This window comes from Lepisosteus platostomus, chromosome 6, assembly GCF_059453375.1.
Source record: "Lepisosteus platostomus isolate fLepPlt1 chromosome 6, fLepPlt1.hap1, whole genome shotgun sequence".
NCBI classification, from domain to species: Eukaryota; Metazoa; Chordata; class Actinopteri; order Semionotiformes; family Lepisosteidae; genus Lepisosteus; species Lepisosteus platostomus.
Window position 1 is genome coordinate 31,666,707 of NC_142616.1, and position 23,208 is coordinate 31,689,914.

Below are 23,208 nucleotides of genomic sequence, written 5' to 3' on the forward strand. Positions count from 1 at the left end.
TATGGCTTCACCTACTCCATTTCCAAAATGTCCTAAATCCACAGTACCTACAGTATCTAGAAATACATTGTGTAAGAATCAAAAAGCTGAAAGATGTTGTTCCATTTTCTGCCAAAAGGAAAGTCCCTTGTTTTACAAAACACATCAAGCATATTAAATATCTAGGTTCACACATCCTTGATGGCTTGGTTAAACGTTTATAATAGTATACAGATTAGTAACAGATTTTATCTTGCTTTTCATTCATATACCACAACACTAAATTCATCTTGAAAAGACAACAAGTTAGGACCACTATCTTTGAAAGCTTAATTAAGGAGCTAAAATGTTGAAAGATTTAAGGCTGAATCAACATTAAGTATTCTGCAGTTAACATTCATTGCCATTTAGACTTTATTTTCTTACATACATTTTGGGTTTTTTTTCTTAGTGATTTCAAATTTTTTAAACATTTGCTTCTTAATGTTGTAAGCAGCCTATGCAATATCCAAGGTCTTATTTTATGAGCAGACTTTTTAAAGATGTTTCAGTTACCTAGCAACAGTGTGCTTGGTTTAAGGTCAGACAGTGGTGTTCTTTTCTCTATGCTGTTTGAAATTTAAGATCTACTGGCATACAACAGTGCTTTCTGTTTTTGGGTGAAACTGGACTACAGATTTCTTCCATCACTATTGTAGCTTGTCTGTTTTAATCTTCCAAACAGAAACAAAAGGGAATCAAAATGGCTGTCTTCACCTCAGTGCAAAGTGAGGTTGTATTTGTTACTCAGAGGAACCCAAGATCTGCACTAGGTCAGAACACAGGTGAGACAGGAAGCAGGAGCTGTTGTAGTGACTGTTTGCACACAGCTTTAAAAAAAATTCAATTCCTCAAAGGATGCAAGACAAAAAACAATTCTTCCCTTTTTATTCCGGGTATGTATTCTTAGTGTTTATCCATTTTTGTAAACATTTTTTCAAAATGAAAAAAGAAAAAGAAGATGCAAATTGGAGACCAGAGATGTTCTACAGATTTATTTGCTTTCTTATCCTTCTAAGATTAAGAGGGGCCACTGTGGACTCATTACAGAATCATGGTTTGGTTACAGTATCTCCTTGGAGACAGACGGATTGTCTTCTTTCACTTTAGTGCTTTCAGACCTCACTTCCACAACCCTGACAGCAAGATCAACAAAACCAAGCAGAATCTGATGTTGTGACAAGTAAGGAGATGATATAAACTCATTTGTGACTGTATACAAGCTATACTCAATCTAGGAATTAGAAATCAAGTAGAGAGAACCTAAATTAGAAATTAGATATTAGAAAGCGATAATGGAAAACAGATTTTTATCTTCTAAATCAGGGATTCCCAGCTGGGGTACATTTCAAACAGTTGCTTTTGACAGTAATACTTCTGGGCTAAAATTAAATACAAATGTATAATATTGGTGTTTAGATTAAGTATTCATGATCACACTGTAATGTACAGAATTGTGATAATGCTGTGTATTTTATTATCCTGTAGTAAACAGAGATACACATTAATAAAGACTTCACAAGGCCTTTGAGGAACCCTCATTGAAACAGGGGTGACCTTCAACAGGGAAGGCCACTTTACACTGACAATAAAAATCAAAAATATCAAAATCATTACTCTACACCCCCCCCCCACCCAGAGGTTTATTTGTTCCCACTGGGAGTTCTTGTTTTCCTCTCCTCCAATCTCAGGTGGTCAGCTGTTGCTATATGAACCGCAATAGAAATCTGTTCTCTGCTCCGTGCCAAAATGTCTTGAAGAATGTTCTAGTAATTGAAAAAGGGATTGCAATACATTGTACTGTACATGACGGCAATAAAATAACAAGCTGTTAGCTTGACGCACGTGCTGCACAAAACAAAATGGTAAGAACTAAACCAAATGTGGACATTAGACAATTAGTGTCAGAGTGTTAATCATTATGCAAACAACATCCAAATTCACCGTCATGAGTTTGACAACAATATAAAATGCAATGTAAGGCACATACTGCAGTTTTGCACTCCCTCTTGATATTAGGCAATACCAGCGTCTCCTAATATTCTGTACTGGACTGAAGAGGAGAATTGAGAGAATCTAAGTCTTGAATATGTTATTACAAGTTATGGTGATATAGGATATCTTCACTGATAAACTGTAATGAGGCTCCTGAATCTCAGCGTTTTTTCAACTTTATGAAGTGGTCCTGGTACTGTGTTTATTGATTGCTGTTGCTCTTTAGATGCACCACTGCATTGTGGTCAACAGGTATCGTCACTTTCTCAGATTGGTTGACTAAATGTAGGTGTACAGCAACTCCCTCATTGTACAGGTTTCATTCCAAAATGCAGATCCAGTGGATATACTCCATTAAATCTTTTTTTGGTCAGTACAATCTTTAAGTGCTTGATCATGTTAATGTGAATGTTCCAGGTCTTCACAAAAGTAGAGTGAAAAAGCAGTGGACTGCCAAGGCGAAAAATTAAGTTTGTAATTTCTAAACTTAATTCTGCAGAATGTCAAAACATCTAGCTTTTTCACAACCTAAAATGCCATAATTGCATCAATTACAACTTTCTAAGCAAGGTTATAGCTGAAAAAAGCTCAAAGTACAAGCAGAAAAAAAAACTTTCTGGCAGTGTGCTTTAAAGTGCACAAAAGTGTATTTCATTTGTTCTCAAATCACAATTGAGAAGTAAATCCCAGGTATGCATTACATACTATTACTAGAGAAATCGGATTGCACACAATTACCTGTTCTTTTAAACTGTTCAATTATAATCCCTAAGAATAACCTCCAGCTGTTACCATTTGTAAAAACAGTGCTGAAATGTGATTCACAGATTTATGGTATTAATTCAGAGGTGATAATTACTTCTGTATAACTCTAAAAATAAGCTGGTAGGACATTTCCAATACATAAATATGCAAAAAGGCAGGCTTTCACTTCTTTCCAGTTCTGAGTTCATAAAAGAAACAAGGCTTTTTTATTCAAAGCTAAAGAGGATATTCGTGTACTTCAGTACCTGTACAGAGAGTGATACCTGTAAAATTTGTTTTACTGCATTGTGCAAGCCTTTCTATAAAACTAATAGATTCTGTGTAAACTCCCAGGGATAGCAAAAGTACTTCTATAACATTATCCAAAGGTGGAGTCCTGTGACTTAAAATATGCAGGGTCAGCTAGAGAACAGAAAAAAGGTTATAGATCAGAAAGCACCATTCATCCAGTCCAGCCCAGTACATTATCTTGCAAAGAGACTTACCATGTGCATAGTATGACAGTCAAATTCTCCTGTATTTCTTCTAGGTATTTTTGAAATAATACTTTTTAGCCAGCAGCCATATCACCCTGCAACCCACTGCAGCAGGTGTGAGCCTGATCAGTACCTGGATGAGAGACCTCCTGGGAAAAACTAAGGTTGCTGCTGGAAGAGTTGTTAGTGGGGCCAGCAGGGGGCGCTCACCCTCCAGTCTGTGTGGGTCCTAATGCCCCAGTATAGTGAGGGGGACACTATACTGTAAAAAGGCGCCGTCCTTCTGATGAGACGTAAAACCGAGGCCCTGACTCTGTGTTTTTGGGATCTTCCTTTTTTTTTTTGTAGTTTCTTACAGAAATTTTGGTAGAGATCCCACTAATTCAGCTCTGGCATCTGTCCAGACTGCACAGGGCTTTGCGAGAACCACTGAGACTGCCAGATAACAGTTTTTAACTAAAAGGATGATGAAAGAAATCAGGTGGCACAGAAGATGTGTCGTCCTCATTTTAACTCCAGTGAAAGTTTTATATACATTCCTGAAGAACTCACAAATGGAAACTCCCAGTGGCTCATCAAGAAAAAAAAAAGTCAGTTTGGAGTGTAGAAAAAGTTCTGTTGACCAAAACTAATCTTAGGCCCCAGACAGACAGAGTACCCTTGGATGTAAATGAATTTAACTCAAGGAAGTCAACTCAATAAAGAATGTAAGTGTTAAAGCTGTGCCAGTGCTCTGCACCAGAACACAAATAAAAATACAGCTGGGTGGGGCTGGGGTGACTCCACTCCTCTTTACTGATCCTGAATTGACAAAGCAGGGAATTGGGTCGGAGTCCGATCGGATATTAGAAATCAGAAGGAAAGTGGCTTCTGAAAAGCACACGCACACAAAAAGTCTTGCCAAAGGTCCTCAGGGTAACATAAGGAGGGCTTTTCCATCCTACAGGAAAAAGAAGTTTTAAAAGTTTTATAGTAAACCATACGATAGCCATGAGGGTGAGAGGTGGAACTCATGGACAGAGGGCAGGTGCACATCTCAGCCTGTCGTTCAAAATGACACAATCTGTATTCAGAGAGAAAACCGATAGTCAGGAGTTGCCTGTTAAATTGTGATGATTTCTGCATGAAGGACTACTTTTCTTTTGATTTATTGTGACAGTGGTGAGAGCAGTACTCTCATGGAAACAAAAACGCGATTTAACTGTACAGGCTTGATTTAAACAAGCTACAGGACCACCGACATAGGGGATGACAGAGATAGTTACTGGTTCTAATCAAGGGATTCAGCATTTCATCCTAACTGTGGAGCTAAAAAAGAAAGAGAAAGTATTAGAGCTACATGAAGAGGAAGTTAATCGAGTGTTATTTAGATGACGAATATCTATTCTCAAGGAGGGGCATCAGTGCACTGAATAATCTGTAACACATTATCAGTCCCAGCACCTTACTGTGCTACTGCCAAATGTGATGCCAGCATTTCTTCCATTTGGTACTTTCCAAAACATAACTCAGTCAACTGATTGTAATTAGAGTTTCTGTTTTATAAGTAAATGTAGCTGTTGATGCCAGAGGTGTATTAGGGATTACAGAGGGGATTTCAGCTAGTCAAGGGTGCGGCATTACTTGTTGTGCCATTGTTTTACTTACACAAGGAATAGGTGACTGATCACTGGGGCCAAATCATTGCCAGGCACTGCATGAAAAAGGCCATTCCAAAGAGGGAAATCATGCTGTGTGATAACGGCAGGATACACAAATCCAGCAGATCACAAAAGACATTCCGTACTATAGACGTCACAAATTGAAAAGGGAGATCTTCATAAGGAACGCCTTTGGATAGCTATGGAAAAGGATTTTGCCCAATTCCAACTATTAGAAAACTACTGTACAAGTATTAGTCTTTAGTAATTACAGTACCATTACGTACTGTATGCTCACAATGTCACACCAGACTGTTGAATTATCTCTGTTCACATTCTCATTACAACAATCTGGAGACACAAAACTAAGATGGACAGCATGGTCTTTGGTCTGTAGAAGAACAGCGGAGCAGCCGGAGCAAACCCACACAGACACGTGGAGGACAGGCTAGAGCCACACACAATCGGAGCTGGAGCCCAGAATGTGTGAGGCAGCAGTGGGAACAGCTGTGCCACCGGGCCACCCATTCCCAGAGCAGTGAGATGGGAACACTCTTCCACAAGGCCACCAGGGAGAGGACACACTCAACGAACTGTGCTCATTTGGTTCCGTTTCACAACAGTACTGTAACTAGTAGTACTGGTTAAACTGAAAGCAACCCCCAGGAAAGAGAAACGACTTTGGAGAACCTTTTCTTGTAAGTCAAGACACACAGGTCTCCTACCGCATTCTGTTTTGTTGACTGTAATTACATTTCCTGAAGCAAGGTAAGGAGCTGTTGTACATAATGGAAAATGCAATAGCAATAAATTGTACTGATTAAATATTTTGGTGACCCACTTTTATGATGTTTTATAAAGTGTTCATTCTCTGCTTTAGCACTCTGCAGATTACAATGCTTTAGTTCCTGTACAGCCAACCTTAACCCCCCCTAAATCAGGGATTCATCTTAATCCAATCAGTTTCAAGAACTCCTCACTAACCTCCTTTCACCAGTTGGGATCTTTCCTGTGATACTGAATAAAAGAAGAATTCAAAATTGGCACACAAAGGTATTTTTTCTCTGATTTTTCTTCTCGCTATGCACATCATGCGGAGACTGTGTATGATCTAAGTCAAGGCAGTTCAATCCTGTTCCTGGAGGGTATGTCGATCTGTAGGTTTTCCATGTCTCTTTAAAGCACCAGCAGCTGAGAGAAGCTGTTAAACTGGTTTCATTAAGTCAGCGATTGTCAGATTTAGATGAAGGATAATGTAAATGAATCAGTTGTGTCCAAACAAATTGCTGCTAAAACCAACACTTGGTGCATTCGTTTTTTTAAATTCTGACATTTTTCAATTTCTTTGAAATGTAACAAATTAAAGATGTGTAATCTGCAAATTATTAGTACCACTTGCTAATTGCTAAGGCTGCAAACTGGTATTTTGTCAGGGAATTTTACATATTGAAAGTCAACACTTCTGAGAGTTAATAAAATAATTTAGTTTTTTCAGTCACATCAAACTTTTTTTAAAAAAAGGAGAATTAATAAACCCAAGATTATCATTTGGATAAATCCTAGGATTTCAAGGCATCATTTTGACTAATCTCTAGCAATGACTTTGTTGTTTGCGTTAATGTCAAAGCAACCAGCACTCCAAGGACTTGAGAAAAGTAAAACAAAATCTCCCAGGGATATGGTAAACAACTAAGAAAGGACAAACAATACATTTCTCTCCTTATTTTGGAGGAAGGCTAATGTTCTGTATTCGTAGTTCTTCATATGTACAGGACCGTAAAAAAGGTACAATAATAAAAAATTTAAAAATCAAAAGCAGCAATCAGTATAACATTTACTTGTCTCATGCCTTTATCCAAAGTGACTTACAGAGTTGTTTTTTTGATATACAGATTTTGGTACATATTTACACAGCTGGGATTATCGGAGCTCTCTAGATAAACTACTCTTCTCCAGGGAACAACAGCTATTCTCCATGTGGTATTTTAATCCACAACCCTCTGATTAAGTCCAGAGCCCTAACCACTACTCCACATTGCTACCTGGTTATGAAATGGGTAAGAGAAACTAAAGAATTGTTACACAAAGTACAGGAAGACAGGTTTCAGTGGCTGGGGTCCTCACCAGTTACGTTTCAGAATGACATACTACCACTGATATTGTGTGCAGAAAACTACTTTACAGGAACTTTTAGTTCCACCCAAAAACATGTGATCGACCAGTAAAGTTAGCTTGTTGAATGGAAATATGAAAGCAGGCCATGTTATTTTTACTGAATCGCCCTGTAACCAGCAAAGAAGGGAAGAAGTGTTAGGAATGAAAAGGATGTACAGGATCCAGAGCTGGCAGCGTTAATTGACTTAATTTTCCTTTTCCCTAAGGATTTGCGCAACTCCAAATTACTGCTCATTAAGGTTTCATAAACACTGGCTTATATTTTCACAGTGCCATTCTCCAAAAACAACCTTAGGTGTAATGTGCACAAATCCATTTATCTCTCAACACTAGTAATTATGTTCCATTAGAAATCAGACCCATGAAAGTTAATTCAGGAACTTCAAATTTAACAGAACAAATTCCATAAAATGTGTTATTGGTAGTTTCAATACTGACCCTTAAAGGGGGACTTTTGAAAGAAAAAAAAAATCTAATAATGCTTCGCTAACTGGCTGTTATGATGTGGTAAACACCTTGCCAACAGGCTGATGAATCCAGTAGCTGAGCCCAGTGAAGGCTTGAAGACTGATGAGGACTGATGGACATTGCCAAGGTAGGACGGAGAGTGATTGTGGACCGGTCTGATCTGTGGAAGAAGGTGAACACGCCTTCAATCCTGATCCAGGAAGGGCGCTTGAGCCGGTTTGCGGGATTACAGGCTGGAAGTTCGGGAATGTGCCAGTGGTCCGCTACTCGGAAAAAGCAAAAGGGTGCAGACAGGCACAGCAGGGTCGGGACAGAAGGGGACTCTTTCAGGTAGGACTCTTCTTCTGAGACACAGGTTAGTCATGTTGAGAGCACTTCCTGATATTGAAGTTACCTAAATGACAGAGCACCGGATCTGTGGCAAATTAGGGTCTACATATACTTGATGGAATTAGCACCCGTTGGTTGGAGGCAGGTAGTTGGAGCAATCTGCCCGAGTGTGTCTGAACAGTCCTGGAAGGTGTTCGACCCTTTGTGCAGATGTGCCTGGTTTCCAAGGAGATAGAGGGCAGTGAGCTCTAGTTCACCTTGGCACAACACAAGCATGTCTAGTGTAGTGATAAGACTGACTATGTACAGTAATTAGCATATAGCATTTTCCAATAGAGAAGAAAAAGTCAGCACAGCTGACAAAGAGAAAAACAGTAACAGACTTAGTGTCTGCTTGAATATTCATTAAACATTATGACTCAAGTATTCACCCCTTAAATCCTTCATGTGAAGAAGTAACCTGTCACCTAACAGTTTCAGTCCTGAATATGTTTGCAGTTATTTTCCACATGTATTCTCAAGATTATTTTAAAAAAGTATAGCACACAAAGGAGTTGTGGCCGGTTCCAATAAAGGAGTTATTCACATTATGGAAGCTGACTCACTAGGACTTAAGAAAAATGTGAATCTTTGAGCTCCACAGGAGCCAAACAAGCTATATGGCCTCTCCGAAGTGTAATCTTTTCAATGGTCCTATAGTACATTGTTCTACCACTAATTAAATAACTATCAACATGAAAAACACAACACAGCGATGTGCCCATATTGTTTAATGAGATCTACTAATTGCTTATTTGTTAAACTATTAAAATTAACTGTAAAGCTGAACCCTGTGACAATTTAAATACATAATAACCACAGTATAACAATAGCATAAAACCTGTTTTGTTTTTTCTTTTAAAAAAATGTTGTGGTGAAAAACATAAGCCTTAGCTCTCACACTCCAGTTAAATGGAAAAAAAAAAAACCCTTTAAACAAAAATCTGAATTCATGTACTTCATAAATAAGATTCACAGTTTGAGCTTAATTTCATCTTAATTTTCAGCTCAAGGACTGCCTGAAATGTATATTTGAGTAGCCAATGACAATTGTTCTCTTAGAACATACAGTGTTATGGCAGACTGCAAGAATCCTTAAAGGGAGCTGCCCAAAATATAAATATAACGGCATATATTAAGGGTTAGAAAGAGTCGGCTTTGATGAGTGCATTTCAAACCACAATGAAAGTAAAATATACACAGTAATGTGTAAAACCTTCAACATGCATCACAAAATGGACTAAATTTCCAGTTATGCACCGCATCATATTGCCATCATTGTCTACGATTCAGAATGAGGCAACAACACTTCCAGTGATGTGATGCAGCCCTATTACATTGTAAACAATCAGGCTTGTGAATACATCTCTTTTATACAAATATTGATCTACTGTAAACTTCGAGAGGTTTACAGATAAATACTACTTAAGTGTTAACTCTGCATTTAGATTACACTGGAACATTTCTGTGGTGAAATGTCTGCTGCACAACCTGCACTTTGCTTGTACATCACATTTCAGTGACTAGTGAGCAGGAAGGGCCGCCTCACATCACGATTCTCGCTAACTCTTTCTCTTGCCCGTGCCGAGAGCAGCGGTTTACAACAACACAGCAACCATACTGTACTTCATGTACTTAAAAAATTCATGATTTTGTACTTAATTCAGAATTTGTAAAATTTTGCAATACAGGCAAGTAATTGGTGAATCAAGATTTAATAACTGGTCTGAAACACTGGGACAGCAGTTCCCCTTTAAGATTTCTTACAGAAGTCAATGTGAAAGCACATACTATATACAGTATGCCATACAAAACAAAAAATGCTCCAGTCAGAAACACACCTTCAAAGAAAAAAAATTCCACCAGATTTGGAAAGACTGAGAAACTATTCAAGACCATGCTGTGGAGCCTGACGTACTAGCAAGCTTCAGGAATGCCTGAAACTGATAATCAGCTCAACACAAACATGAGAAAGATAGCACAAAGGGCATCTATTGTTTTGTTTCCCTGTGTGAAACTTCCCATGTCTATAGGCTTTGTTGTCATAACACAATAAATGATGATTTAAGGCTGGAGTAGGTCTATTATCCACTAGTCTCATTGGGCATCCTAATGTGGCTAACTGCATTTTCAATTTGTAAGTAGAAAAGTTGTTGTTCACCAGGTCAGTCTCTCTGCTTGTACTCTCCAAATACAGAAAAATGGATTTGCCTTTTTTACACTATATAAAAAATACACAGCTCTGAAAAGCATCTTTTTCCCTTAAAATCAGTGCAGGTGGGTAAAATGGTGATAAGACAAGACAAAGGTAGCCCAACAGGGCTATGCAACACTCATTTGTTTTTCCTCTGCAAACCCTGGTAATCTGCTTTGAGAAGTCAATTCATTAACCACTCTAGCTGATATAAACAAGACGGCGCAAACAGCAACTGTGAATGATCAAGAGGAAAAAACAATCAGAGGCTTTTACGAAAGAAACCCATCCGTACAAAACATTTTACTTAGGAACCTGAAAAGTGCAGACGTTTTTCATGAATTGGACTGGTTTTAATTCCTCTGCTGCAGTATGACATCCCTACATTTCAGAAACAGCACAGGCTTTTCTGTCTTCTGCTACTGATGTTATAATCCATAGAACCCAAAAAGACAAGTACAAGAGGGGATAATTCAATCCACCCATTTCCAACGTCTTCAAGATCGCAAGACTATAAACTACAAACGTGGAGCAATTTATTCACCTGATCTGCTGTGTAGTGAGGCTGCTGGTGCAGAGTGGTTTCTGTGCTTCACTGTGGTGGGCTGATTCCCATATGTAAGTGCTTTGTGATCCTTAGGGATAAAAGCATTACTTATCCCAAAGATTATTAGAAACAAGAGGTGGCCATTCTTCCCAATTTAATTGTTGTGTTAACAATAACAGTTACAGTACATTGCTAGTAGGTAATTGAGGAGGATTGCATACAACCTTTCCTGAAAGATCAGGTTCCACAAACCTGCTGTGCAAATAAGCGATACCTGTTGTTAATTTTAAAAGCCCATTCCTTTTGCTTCCAAGTGGGTCCTGGGATCTGCGTTAACTCATTGATCTGGAATGAATCATCTGGATCCACACTTAAAACCTTTCAGGATATTTAACACATTTAAATAACGTCCTCTTGACTGGTGAATTTCTGTCTACTGTTCTCAGTTCAATTCCTGCATAGAGAAAAAATGGCATTCGAATCAGGACTTAAACTGACTGAAGTTGATAGCAAAAACTTGATTTTTTAACTAACATATCTTGTTAAAAAGTAAAATAAGATGTACATGTAGAAAATTAAAAACATTCATATTTAAAGTAATGTATTTGCAGAATGAACAATAAAACAACCGACAGACCTAACCCTACACTTGCATTAAAGGTCCACTGATTAATTACAGCAAAAATGCCCTTGTTGGAAAAATAAACTGGTCACAGGTGTTCATTAATTGGAAACATAAGCTACTGCATTTTATATTTTTATAAATAGTTGCTCCATATGTTTGTGGTGATCATAGATGATTGATCTTATTCACAATATTCAAGATATTAGACTCATTCACTTATTGCTGCTTATTTCTAACAGATTCAATAGAAACTTCCCACACCAGTTCTGTTTCGGTCTGTACTTGGCTGAATAAAAATCTGCAGAATTCCAGCAGGAGTATGAAGCCCTTGTAGTCTTCTCTTCTCCTAAATAAAGAGATTCAGGTTGATTGACAACATTTCTTTGAGCATGAGAATGAACCTAGTCATTCTTCTATGAGCAGATTTACAAAAACATAAGATTTTCTAGATGAGCGGATGGCATGTGGTAGTAGCTAACAAATTCAAAGATCTTGTTAAGAATTTTTAAAATGCCGGTTGTCAAAGGCCTTTGAAGAGTTTGAATACTTGAATAGAGAAGACTGAGGGAACCTGATTCAAGAATAAAAGGTTCGAACTTTTAACCAGTGAGCAGGACACTCCTTGAAGAAAGATGGTTACTCTTCTTTGACAGATTCTAGAATAGCCATACCTTACTTATACCGTTTTGACCCAAAAAGTACACAGTAGTCTAAATGAAGTCTTACTACTACATTGTACAAGTCTGACACAACATCCCTTGATTTAAATTCTGTGCTTTAAACTGTATAGTCTAATATTTTGTTTGCTTTTTTTAGAGCTTCTCCGCATTGTCTGGAAGATATAGTGTCAACATCAACACGCAAGGCTTTCTTATAAGGCAACTGAATTTATCAAGGCATTTCCAATTTTTATCCGTAGTTTGTTTTTGCTAGCTGGACACAATATTCTGCGCCCACCTACATCAAACATAATCTACCATATTTTTACCCAATCTTGATTTTTACCTAAAATGTTCAGAATTTCATGTGCTTCTTCTAATTCAACTGTAAATCTTCCTATTGTGGTATCATCTGCAAACTAGATGAGCTTACCAACTGTACTAAATCTAGGTCATTGATATAAATTAGGAAGAACTGTGTCCCTTATACAGATACCCCTTATATGTGGTACCCCACTAATTAAATCAACACACTTTTAGCATTCACTCTTTATCTGTATTCTTTATCCATTTACCAGTTCAATTCAAAATTGTGTATTTCCCCAAATTCCTACTGCATGTAATATGAGAGTTACTTTTTATAGGGTGCTTTTTCAAGAACCTTGTAAATACACCATATTGTATGCACCATGCCCCCCTTACAATTGCAGAGTTTATCTTTTGTAAGGTCACAACTAAAAAAGTGCACATTGCTTTACATGAGGTCTTACCCATCTGTTTTACAAACCAGACCCAGCTTTCCTAAGTTCTATGCTTTTAACAATAATGATTACATTGATTTTGCTTCCCCACATTTTCTACAGAAGCGTGGCACTGGGTCTGTGAAAAGCTACCCATAGGTAGCTTCTTCAATCTATGCGTGCCCGTCTCTTCTTTTTAGTGTAGATTTTTTCTTGAATGTTGTTGGCCCAGTCTTGAATTTTGTATAAACATCTATTAATTTCATTGCTGCTTCCAAGGAGTTTGCAACCTCTTCTATTTTGGGATTGGCTGCTAATCTAACAACCAAGGTCAGCCTATGGAATAGAACTGCAATATCAAATGACTTTGTCAACTTTCAGAAAATAATGGAAAAGGATTCAGCATTGCATAAGGGGCAGTGTTGTAAGAACGTTCTGCTACAACATTGATCACATTGACACTGTTTTAGCTAATCAGAGGCCAGATCAGACACAGAAGGGAAGACCTTTCATTGAAGGGCAACAGAGCACATTCAATCAAAATCACATTTTGAAAGAAATGAAAAGAATGAAAAGCCAGCTAAGATCCAAACCATTCTAATCAATGTTCTTGGCTTACCTCCACAGATTACTCACTCTGGCTCTCACGGACATGACGCAGAGTTAACCATGTCCTCGTTTAGCATTTGCTCCATGACAACCAATGCGACATTGTACCTTTCATCATACAGGTTACAGAGCCCATAAATAAAAAATCTATGATCACTAAATAGTTTTAAAGAGTGCAGGACTAAAGCATTGATTGGAATGCTACATAGGTTTACGTAAGAATACTCCTGCACATATTCCTACCAGTAAATCATATGGATGTTTATTGACAATTTCATAATGCTGATAATGTATAAAGTATTAAAATCTTTTACTTCCTGAAGTCAGTAATCAAGACTTGGTATCCCAGAAATATTCTTGGATAAAGATTACTTACAAAGCTAAGAGAAGGCATTTTTTTTTGTATTGCACCTTTGGATGGCTTCAGGGTGGATTATACGCTAACACTTTTAGAGACTTTTAAACTTACTGTGCTCCCTAACCCGTTCAGCACACAGGTACCAGTTCACCTCAGAGGTACTTTGACATTTAATTAAATTTCATCTAGAAGACAGCCCAGTGGACTCATTTTTACCATGTTTTGAAAAATCAAATATCCACAGTTATTTTGTAGGAAAAAAAAATGTAATTGATAATAAACACGTATCATAAAATAAACATCTATGTGAGCAACGTTAATAGATTAGTTTATTTTGTTTTTTCTATTGGGCTTAAAGTGGGACCTCAAAGTAGCCTCACGGGCCACAGCACATCCTCAACACCGGTGTTCAGGGAGACTGTTCACATCCCCAACAGCAGGGTTCAGAGAAACTGCTCTGAACACAGCTCTGGCATCAGGCAGTGTATCAGACTCATAACAGGAAGACAGTGAGCTCTAATCCCAGGTGGGGTTAAAGATGGCATACCCTGGAGAAAGGTGCTCCACAACACACAGGTGTATTAAAGGGAACAAATACAAATCGAAGTCAGCTCCATACATACATACTGTATCTAATAGCACAACGCGCGGTTGGCTGTGTAATAGGAATCCCCTGGAGGCCACAGTCCCCAGTTGCCTATAGATCCACAAACTGCCTCCGTTTTCAATTGCTGCTTAATTCAATACAGCAGATTACATGAAATGAAGAATAATCTAACAATGGGCCTGCACACCCTGGGGACAATGCAGGGACGCCAATTAACCTAGACAGGACATCTTTGGCCTATAGGAGGAAGCGGGAGCATCCAACAAGCATGCTAAAGCAAGAAGTCTTGGCTTAAATGATAAGCAAAAGAATCCTTTGTGATCTTTTCTTGTATAATGCTGAACATGGTAGAAGTAAAGTCACAAAGAAAACATGCCAAGCCACAGTTTTGTAAATCATGGACAGATTCATTTGATTATTTGATTGAACCATAAAAACTTCTTACTTGATCTCTTCAGAACTGTTGGGCCTAGGTACTACTGTGATAAGATGCCTCTATGTAAAAACCAGGCTGCTGCTGGTAGAAAAGTAGGCGGAACCCTTACCTCTGAACAAGCAATTCTTAAAATCCAATGTCCCAGCATGGCAACCAGAGACACACTGTCCACTGACTGCGTCGATGTCCTGACTACTTGGTTAACCCATGGACCTGCTCATAAGAGTAGGGGTGTTACTGTAAGCTCCTGGTTCAACTCCAGGACCTTACAGAATGGCAGCATGTTAATGATACAGTTCACGGGTGGATGAAGTGGATCCCTCACATACTTCTGAAACAATAGGACAGTTTTGAGTATGCTAATCTTGGTCACAGAACAAAACCTGAACCTGATTTCTAGGCATTATGGGTCTACAGTACAATCTAAAACCCTAGGTTCCTTCGGTAAATCTTTAAATTTGAAATGGGCTTTTCGTATGAAAGTTTTTCCAAAAGCTTTTCCATTTTGTTTCACAGTAACTCACTTTTACAACTTCAGATGCAATTCTTAGTTTAATACTTCTGGTTGCATTACTTTTTCTAAACAGCATTGTGTTCAACTGTATACAAATGATCGACAAGGTTTGTACTAAGTTGAAAATACCTGAAAGGTTGGCTTAATGCAACAAACTGCAGAAGTGCGTACCTAACTGGATCTGTTCGTCATCAATTGTTTAACAAATAAGAGCCATTTAGGCATAAATGAAAACCAGCAGACACAGGATCACGCAGGACCAAGATTGTGCAACCCTGTCCTACAATATGCCAACTCATTATGCCAAAAGATGATGAATAGACACGTATCAGATACTCCCACATTAAGCGATTTTTCCTTCTGCGGAAGTCCAGCTGCTTACATTTCAAACAGCACATCTGAATGAGGGCAGATATGGAATTCAGAAAATTGGTACAGGGTTGATACCTATTATAAATCCCACTCAACCTTTTTAAGAGCTGAACACAAATTTTAATACATGCCAAGGATAGAAAATTGCAATCAATCAGCCTCTGGTGGTTAAGAATCAGATAGATCAAAAACAAGACACAGTGGTCACCCAGACCGATGCCTGATGTAGAGTATTAAACTATATGAAATCGCTAGTATAATTTCTGACCTAATCATTGATTGTGAAGGGTAAAATGTTAATAATAAATGTGCACAAACTACCATAATCAGGACTGTCACACAGAGAATTTCCCCAAAATGGGCCAGTTACGTTTCATCTATGTTGTAGAACACTGTACCTAATTTATTACCTGTAATTTATTTCACAGATATTACAAATTAAAGCGACAGAAACTACAGTTTAATAACTGGTAAACAAAGAAAGAAATGCTTTACTTACATTTAAATACATACTTCTATTGAACACATTGTATACTTTCCCATGAAGAGGTTCATGTTCAAAGACGACTGCCTATTTCTATTTGCATAATCTGAATCCGGTTCCTTCCTTTCCTCTGCTGGTAACATCCTCAATTAGACCTGGCTTGGAAATGTACGGATTGTTAGAAAGTAAGAAAATGCATTCTGCTCCCTGGGGCCATAGCCATGGAACTAAAAGAAAACAAATCTTTAAAAATCTTTAGGCTAATTACTTACTTTTGAAGTTGTGTGTGCAGTACATCTTTCTTCCTGAGTGACATCTTAAAGTGCAGGTTGAGCACTGTGGGCCAGGCACCATGAGTCTGAGCCTGGGCTGTGCTCCAGCTGACTGTGACTGCGATTCCCCCAGACCCAAGCCTCACAAGTGCCAGAATACCACCAGGATATGGTGGGGCGTTCATTTGCCAAGCCTGGGTCCTTCTGACCTTTGGCAACAGAGGGATTTCTACAGCTTACTGTGCATGGAGCAGCTTATAACAGCAACACTCGTGAGCCGCTTGTCCATCTAGGACTACCCCTCCCGTAAGGCATGGTGGAACTGACAGACTGACAGGGTGTCAGCCGATGAAAGGGGTCTGGCAGGTGACCCCCTACTGGTCCTGTTCCTCCCCCTGTGCAGAAGCCGCTGTAGAAAAGCTTTCTACAGCTGTTGGTTCCAAACTGAGGCATCATCGAGTCATAATTACTTAATTCAAGAAATACACATCCCTGTACACCCTAGAACCTCATAGAGGCACTGCTGTGCTGTAATTCAGGTAATTCAGTGCTAGCAGCCAAGCCAATACTGTTAGCATTTTAGCTTAGACCTACCTGAACTGAAAGACAAAAAGGAAAGCAAAATATAAATGATAACTGCCATTACTCCCCCCCATCTGTTAATTCTTATGATTTACTCTGCTGTACATACCTTCAGAAATGTCCGAAACACTAGCAATACTGTCCAGCCCCTGATACAGAGGATAGCAGGGCAGTTTTTCTCTGTTTTTAAATAGCTTTTGCTTGACAAACCAATACTTTTATAGTGTGCAATCTTGCTTAATTTAATTTGTTTTCACTGCAAATGCAAGCCTATTTTAATTTTCAAAAGAAACATTTATAAATTATACAATATACAGCATTAAAGTAAACTATGTTTCAAAGTGCTGCATGATTGGATCAATAGGTTCCCATGTCAATTACCCGATTTAAAATGCATCTCTGATGAAAGATTAAAAGTCAATTTGCCACAGTTCAGAAACGCATTCCTTCAAATTCTGAAGTGCCTGAAAAGCAATTTTTGTCAATTAGCGTGCTAAACTGAATTGACTTTACACTTGGCTAATTTGGATTTTAATCAGTGGTTTAAGCTAAAAATCAGTTTTAAACAAACAACTTAACTAAAGCCTGTTTATGAAGGGACTCCAAAAAAACTGATTAACACAAAACATACTGCAATTCAATATTACTCTATATCTGGAAGGTGAATAATGCAGCAGAATACAATTATTCGAAGGAATTAGTTGTTCATCTTGAGTATATGAAAGTATTAAGGCATAAAACAAGCCTCTTGAATTTATCAGATTCAGATATCAGATTTATCAGAAATCTAAGGAAATTGTAAAACTCAGAAGTGGCAATTTGTTACACTAATGGTGATATATTTCTGCTATTACACATTATAGTTAGACAGTAATGTACTTAAAGCACCAAAAATGGAAAGGAAAAAAAACAGTAATTTATTGTTACATTTTTGTTGGTTTGGATATCAGGAGTTTTAGTATACAGAGTAATCTTCTTGGGCTCTAACTGTGCTATTTTTAGTTACCACACTGGGCTGAACACACATAAGGCTCTTCCCATCACCACCACACACACAAAAAAAAAGATTTGTGCACACATTTCAACATCCATTTCTTAGGAGATACAGAGACATATGGAAGCTGCTAGCTAGAGAACACTACCTGTGACACAATCAAAATGTGATGTGTTGCCACCCCTGCCATCTTAGCTTGCATTTTTCACTTTGATGTTAAAGAGTTTTCCAGCTTCTCTGCTGATTTTACAAAGAACTCTCACAGTCACTGACAAGCTTGCACTGAACAGCACAAAGCAGAAAGTAAGGCTGATTCGCTCCATAACTGTGCTCTTCAATTCACTTTCAAACCTCACCTTTGCAAATATCTTGTGAGTTCAGGAGAAAGCCTGCTGTCCTCAGATTGCACTGCTAAAACAGATCTGCCCTAATCTCTGGAGGCTTTCAGGTTATTAAGCTTTGAAAGACTTCTGTCGAGGCATCCCCTACTCGTCTTCTTTAGCAGCCAGGTTAAACAGTTGTTTTCCCTTCACCCATACATTCAAGATACTGGACAGTAAGTCAGAGTGCTGTTTTAATAAAACATTACCGAGCTAAATCACCAATGCTAGTGTAAAGGTTCCAGCAACCCAAATCCTCTGGAGATTGCATAACCTAAGAATGTGCTCCCAGGAGGGGATTCTCTAAAAGGAACTCCTTCTTAAAAAAAATAATCCATCCGCAATATATTGAGATACACAATAACTGAAACTAGAATACATTTCCATACTATACCTTTCTCCCTCTCCCTAATCATGAAAACATACCCATCTTTTCTCTATTTTGAATATAGTCTGATTAGAAGTGAGTAAAATAATTATGAAATACTAATGAAACTGATAAGAATAGACTAAATTCTCCTGTTTGATGTATATTTGCAAATTTGTATTGTAAAAGAATGGTTGTGTAATGTCATTTGTACTAAAAAAAACACAAAAGAAAACAGCTTTCCTACTACAGTCAATGAGCGTTGGAGTTGGCGCCCCACCTGGGATATCGAGCCCTCTGTTCTTGTACCCTTGAGCAAGGTACTTCACTCAGATAGCTCAGCTGATCTCTTTTTAGAGATGAAAGTACTTATTACCCTGAACAAACTATACCAAACCTGGAATGCAGCATAAACATGAAAATAACACTTTTACAAAGAAGCTGTAAGACACAAAAAAGATCAGTGTGTTCAATTGTCATTTTTAAACAAAAAGTACCCACGTGAAACATGCGCTCATTTGGTGGGAACCAGCTAAAGCACCAAACCCCTGGCGCTTGAAAGGTGTCAGCTCAGCGAATACGTTTGCCTGCTTGTGTGCGGTGCGGCTTTGGTGCCCTGAGAGACCCTGGAGGGTGTCCTTCACCCTACAATGCGTGCTGAGCCACACATGTATCACTGGTCCGGACACTCGGGTTACCAAGACAGATCCCCATCTGCTACTGAGCCTGCGGGGGCATCAGCAGGACTTTAAAGGGGTGAGGGCAGCAGATCAAGTCCTAAGAGAACAGGCAGCACACCCTACTCCCCTACTCCAGGTTTACGCAGAATGAGCTATGGATGCTGCCTTGGTTGTGTCCTCAGGATCGCTGATCTGATGAAGTGGGTAGTCGCTGTACTCCTCTGATGAAGTCTATGTCTATGAGTGGGCTTGCTGCATTTAAATTCTTCTCAACCTCCACAAGGTACTCCATCCCTGAAGACCTGAAGCAGCCCCATGCCACACCCCGACTGCCAAGATGCGGCAGGGGCAGTACAGAGACCCTTTCACTGCAGATCTGTCCTTTTCATCTCCATATAAACTCTCGTCTTTGCAAATGGTCCCCATTCTTACCATACCAGACTACAAGACACTATTAAAAACTCCGGCTTGTCTTCACATTTTGGCAGTTTACTGTACACATACTCCAGTTCGGCACTTCTCTTCAGGAGAAGTTTGCACCGAAGCCACGTCTGAAGCCGTGTTTCTACTGCTCTCTTCTAAACGCGGCTGTCTTGGTTCTGGAGTTTTCAAACAATCTGTGTTTTTTGGTTATTTCTGGTATGATAATTGGACTCTGAGGTTAGAAGAGGGTTTGTTGTAGCTATTACTGTTCCATTGATATTGCACTACTTCTGAAATATTTCTACCACCCCTAAACAACTTTAACCTTTTTTGCAGCGTATCACATTCATAGGGTTTCTCTTTTGTGAATCTAATTAGATTGTTATTGTGGTTATGGAAACTGATGTTATATTATACACTGCCCTTCAGATTTATTCATACCACCAATGATACAAGAACAAAAATAGCATTTAGCAGAATGCGTTTAGGATGGGATAATGCATCTCACTTAAATCTTTCTAATAACATACTGTAATCATAGCAGCATTGCACAGAGCAAGAAAAGATCTAAATTCCAGAAAACAATACGAGGCACATTAAGACTCAAACCTTAAGGTATGCCTTTCAATAACGTTAAAGAAAAACAAAATACAATGACATTCTGCTCTTTGGAAGGCAATGGAAGCCTTCAGAACAATACAGAGGACCTGAAGGTTCCTTGGGATATGAAAAGAGGCAGCACACTGAAGACATTCAGTACCGTCATCATGGTTAAGATCAGAAAGCTCTTCAGACAGTATATTGCAGGCAAATGGTCATTGATCTCTGCAGGTTGGGGCTTGGCTATAAAATAATATTCATATACAGGGCCTTCATCTGTTATGCCCCCAAGCTCTGGAACTCTTTGCCCAAGGATATCAGAGAGTCACCTTCTCTAAACTCCTTCAAATCCAGACTCAAAACCCTCTTCTTCAGAAAAGCCTTTACTTAACTGGTTCCATTCTTCACCCCTCTGCTCTTCTTAGTACAACCATCCACGGTCTCCTCTATATATTGTAATTGTGTCTTATCTTGTGTATTCTCCTTATTTATTGTTATACTCTTCTTATTTATTGTTATTGTCATCCTGTAAAGCGCTTTGAAAAGCCACCTTTAAAGGCGCTATATAAAATAAAGTATATTATTATAGTTTATTATATACCAGTTTCTACTGTAGAGTCCATTAATAATAAATTGAAGGCTACTGGTGAATTACTCTTGCCAAACAATGCTCAACGATAGTTGTACAATGCTCAGATGAAGTGAAAACCAGGCTTTTAGGATGTTGCCCACTATGCAATATTGGGGGGGTGGAGACTATTATGTTTTACATCTACAGGTCCTGGAACTCGTGTCAAGAAAGGAAGAATCATGAACTCCAACACACAGTGGGACATTCTGGGCAGACACCTGATTCTTCCTTTCAAGAAGCTCCAGCTTGGCCAAAAATGGACATTCTAGCAAGACATTGGTACAAAGCACACGTCCAAAGCAACAAAAGAATGATAAACCGCACACAAAATAAATGTTCTTCAAGACCATTTGAACCTGAGATTCAGGATGGCAGTTCACTAATGGTAACCAAAGGGTCTGAAGGATGCCATGAATTAACCTCTGAGACTCCAGAATCGCACAGCCCACTACAGGAGGTGTCTGTTGCCTGAGGACAATTTACAAACATACTAAATACAGTGTAAATAATTATATCATTTTTCTGGACTTCAATTATGACAAATTTAACTTTGCTGTGAGCAATGCTATTAACATTAATATCTAACATTTTAGAAACATTAGCCTATCTGTATATATTTTCATTATTTTTTGTTTATTGTTCTAATTTAATCGGGGTTTGAATACATTTGGGAGGCACTGTATATCAGTTTGTACTGTAGGTCAGCACAAATGTAGATAGTGGTATTTTTCAGATTACATAACGTATATAAACCGTTTGTGAAGGTTAAGTAAATAGTGAACACATTTTCAATAAAACCGACTTTTCTTTGTAACGTGGGTTAAAACATTACATGGGTATTGTACTTCCATACAGCTGCATATTCCAATAACTTTTTAAATAAAATTATGTTCCTTTCTTACAGTATACACTCCCTGTTTCGAACATGTTATACAGGCATATCCACATAGCTTTTTAAAAAAGCCTTTGAACAATTTATTTCACTGTGTATGGGTGTGTGCTTCAGGCACGAAAAACATTATCGAGCTACTGCAAATCACCACGCTGCTTCGTGGCGTCAATAACTAAATACTGGACGAATCAAACATAAAAAATGGGGTAACAATACAAATAGCTACCTCAATCACTCTGTGCAGTTAACAAAAAACTTCCACACAGTGCTTTATCGGAGACATACAACTACAGTGATACCGGACGGAGGTGGCTCTTAAGGATTAGCAAGAAAAACCGGTATCCGGTATTACGCGAAACAGTGATTTCTCATGCAATAAACCAAGACTTCATGATGTGATACTACACAGACATAAAACATTCATACATTCCCATTACTTTGAGAATATACTGGCGGCACTCATGATAAGACAGCGATTTGATACATTCTCTCAAAAACGGAGCACCGCACCGACTGCCATGAGCTGGTACTCAGACTATAGTCTCTTTAACCCTGCTTTTCTCCGTCTTCCCATTCAGCCTGATTCAAGGGTAGCTCTGCCCGCATCTTGTGACAGCTCTTATTAAAAGATCTCGTTCGTCCCATTTAAGAAGACTGTCACCCCTTTTCTTTTACGCATCTTCACACCGACGTCGCTGAAATCTTAAAAATAAGGACTACTAACCCCTTTTATCGCGTTACAAAAGCTGCCGTCCGGGGAGCAAAGGAAGAGCAAATCTTTTCGCTGCTCGTCGGTGGCACAGGTTTCGTCTGGATTGCGAATTCTGTTTTCTCTCAGCGACTGTAGACATGCATGCAATTCATCCCCATAAAATGTTTTATATCAACCCGAAATTTGCACACTCACCCCTTATTTTATTTTTTTTGTCACATACGCGATGGCGATGTTTTTGTTTATTTCCTAGTCCCCATGAAATTGTGCGTCACCAACTTCCGTGTTAGCAGAAAGGAAAGAAGTCATGCGCGTTGGGAGACGGGCTCGGTGGGTTAAAAATCTCTGGCAGCGATTTAAGGAGACAGATGCTGAGGAAAACTGTAGCACTGCGGGGAAACTAGCTGCTCGGGATAGCCGGGTCCAAGGAAGGCGGAGACATCGGGAGACGATTAGTTAATTAGTGTTTGTAGTGTACAACAACACATATTCCACATGCTTTTTTTCTCTCTCGTTTTATTGATATAAAGAGCATTTCAGTTTTAGAACAGGGTGGCCAAATGACCCCACATCAACTGAATACGTAGGATGGGTCTTACATATTAGCTCTAATTTAAAACAAAT

General features: G+C 38.7%; 1 protein-coding gene across 11 annotated transcripts in view; it reads right to left on the bottom strand.

The window, feature by feature from the left end:
* Positions 1 to 22,947, bottom strand: part of marchf8 (membrane-associated ring finger (C3HC4) 8) — a 93,702-nt gene extending 70,755 nt beyond the window's left edge. Inside the window, exon 1 of one of the 11 annotated variants that reach the window (XM_088635401.1) lies at positions 22,776 to 22,947. The gene's annotated coding sequence lies outside the window, so the exon portion shown is untranslated. Of the gene's footprint in view, positions 1 to 14,790; positions 14,913 to 22,596 lie in introns of those variants that run through there. The other 10 variants (XM_088635403.1, XM_088635400.1, XM_088635399.1 and 7 more) reach the window with 10 other exon arrangements.
* Between the last annotated feature and the right edge of the window lie 261 nt (positions 22,948 to 23,208).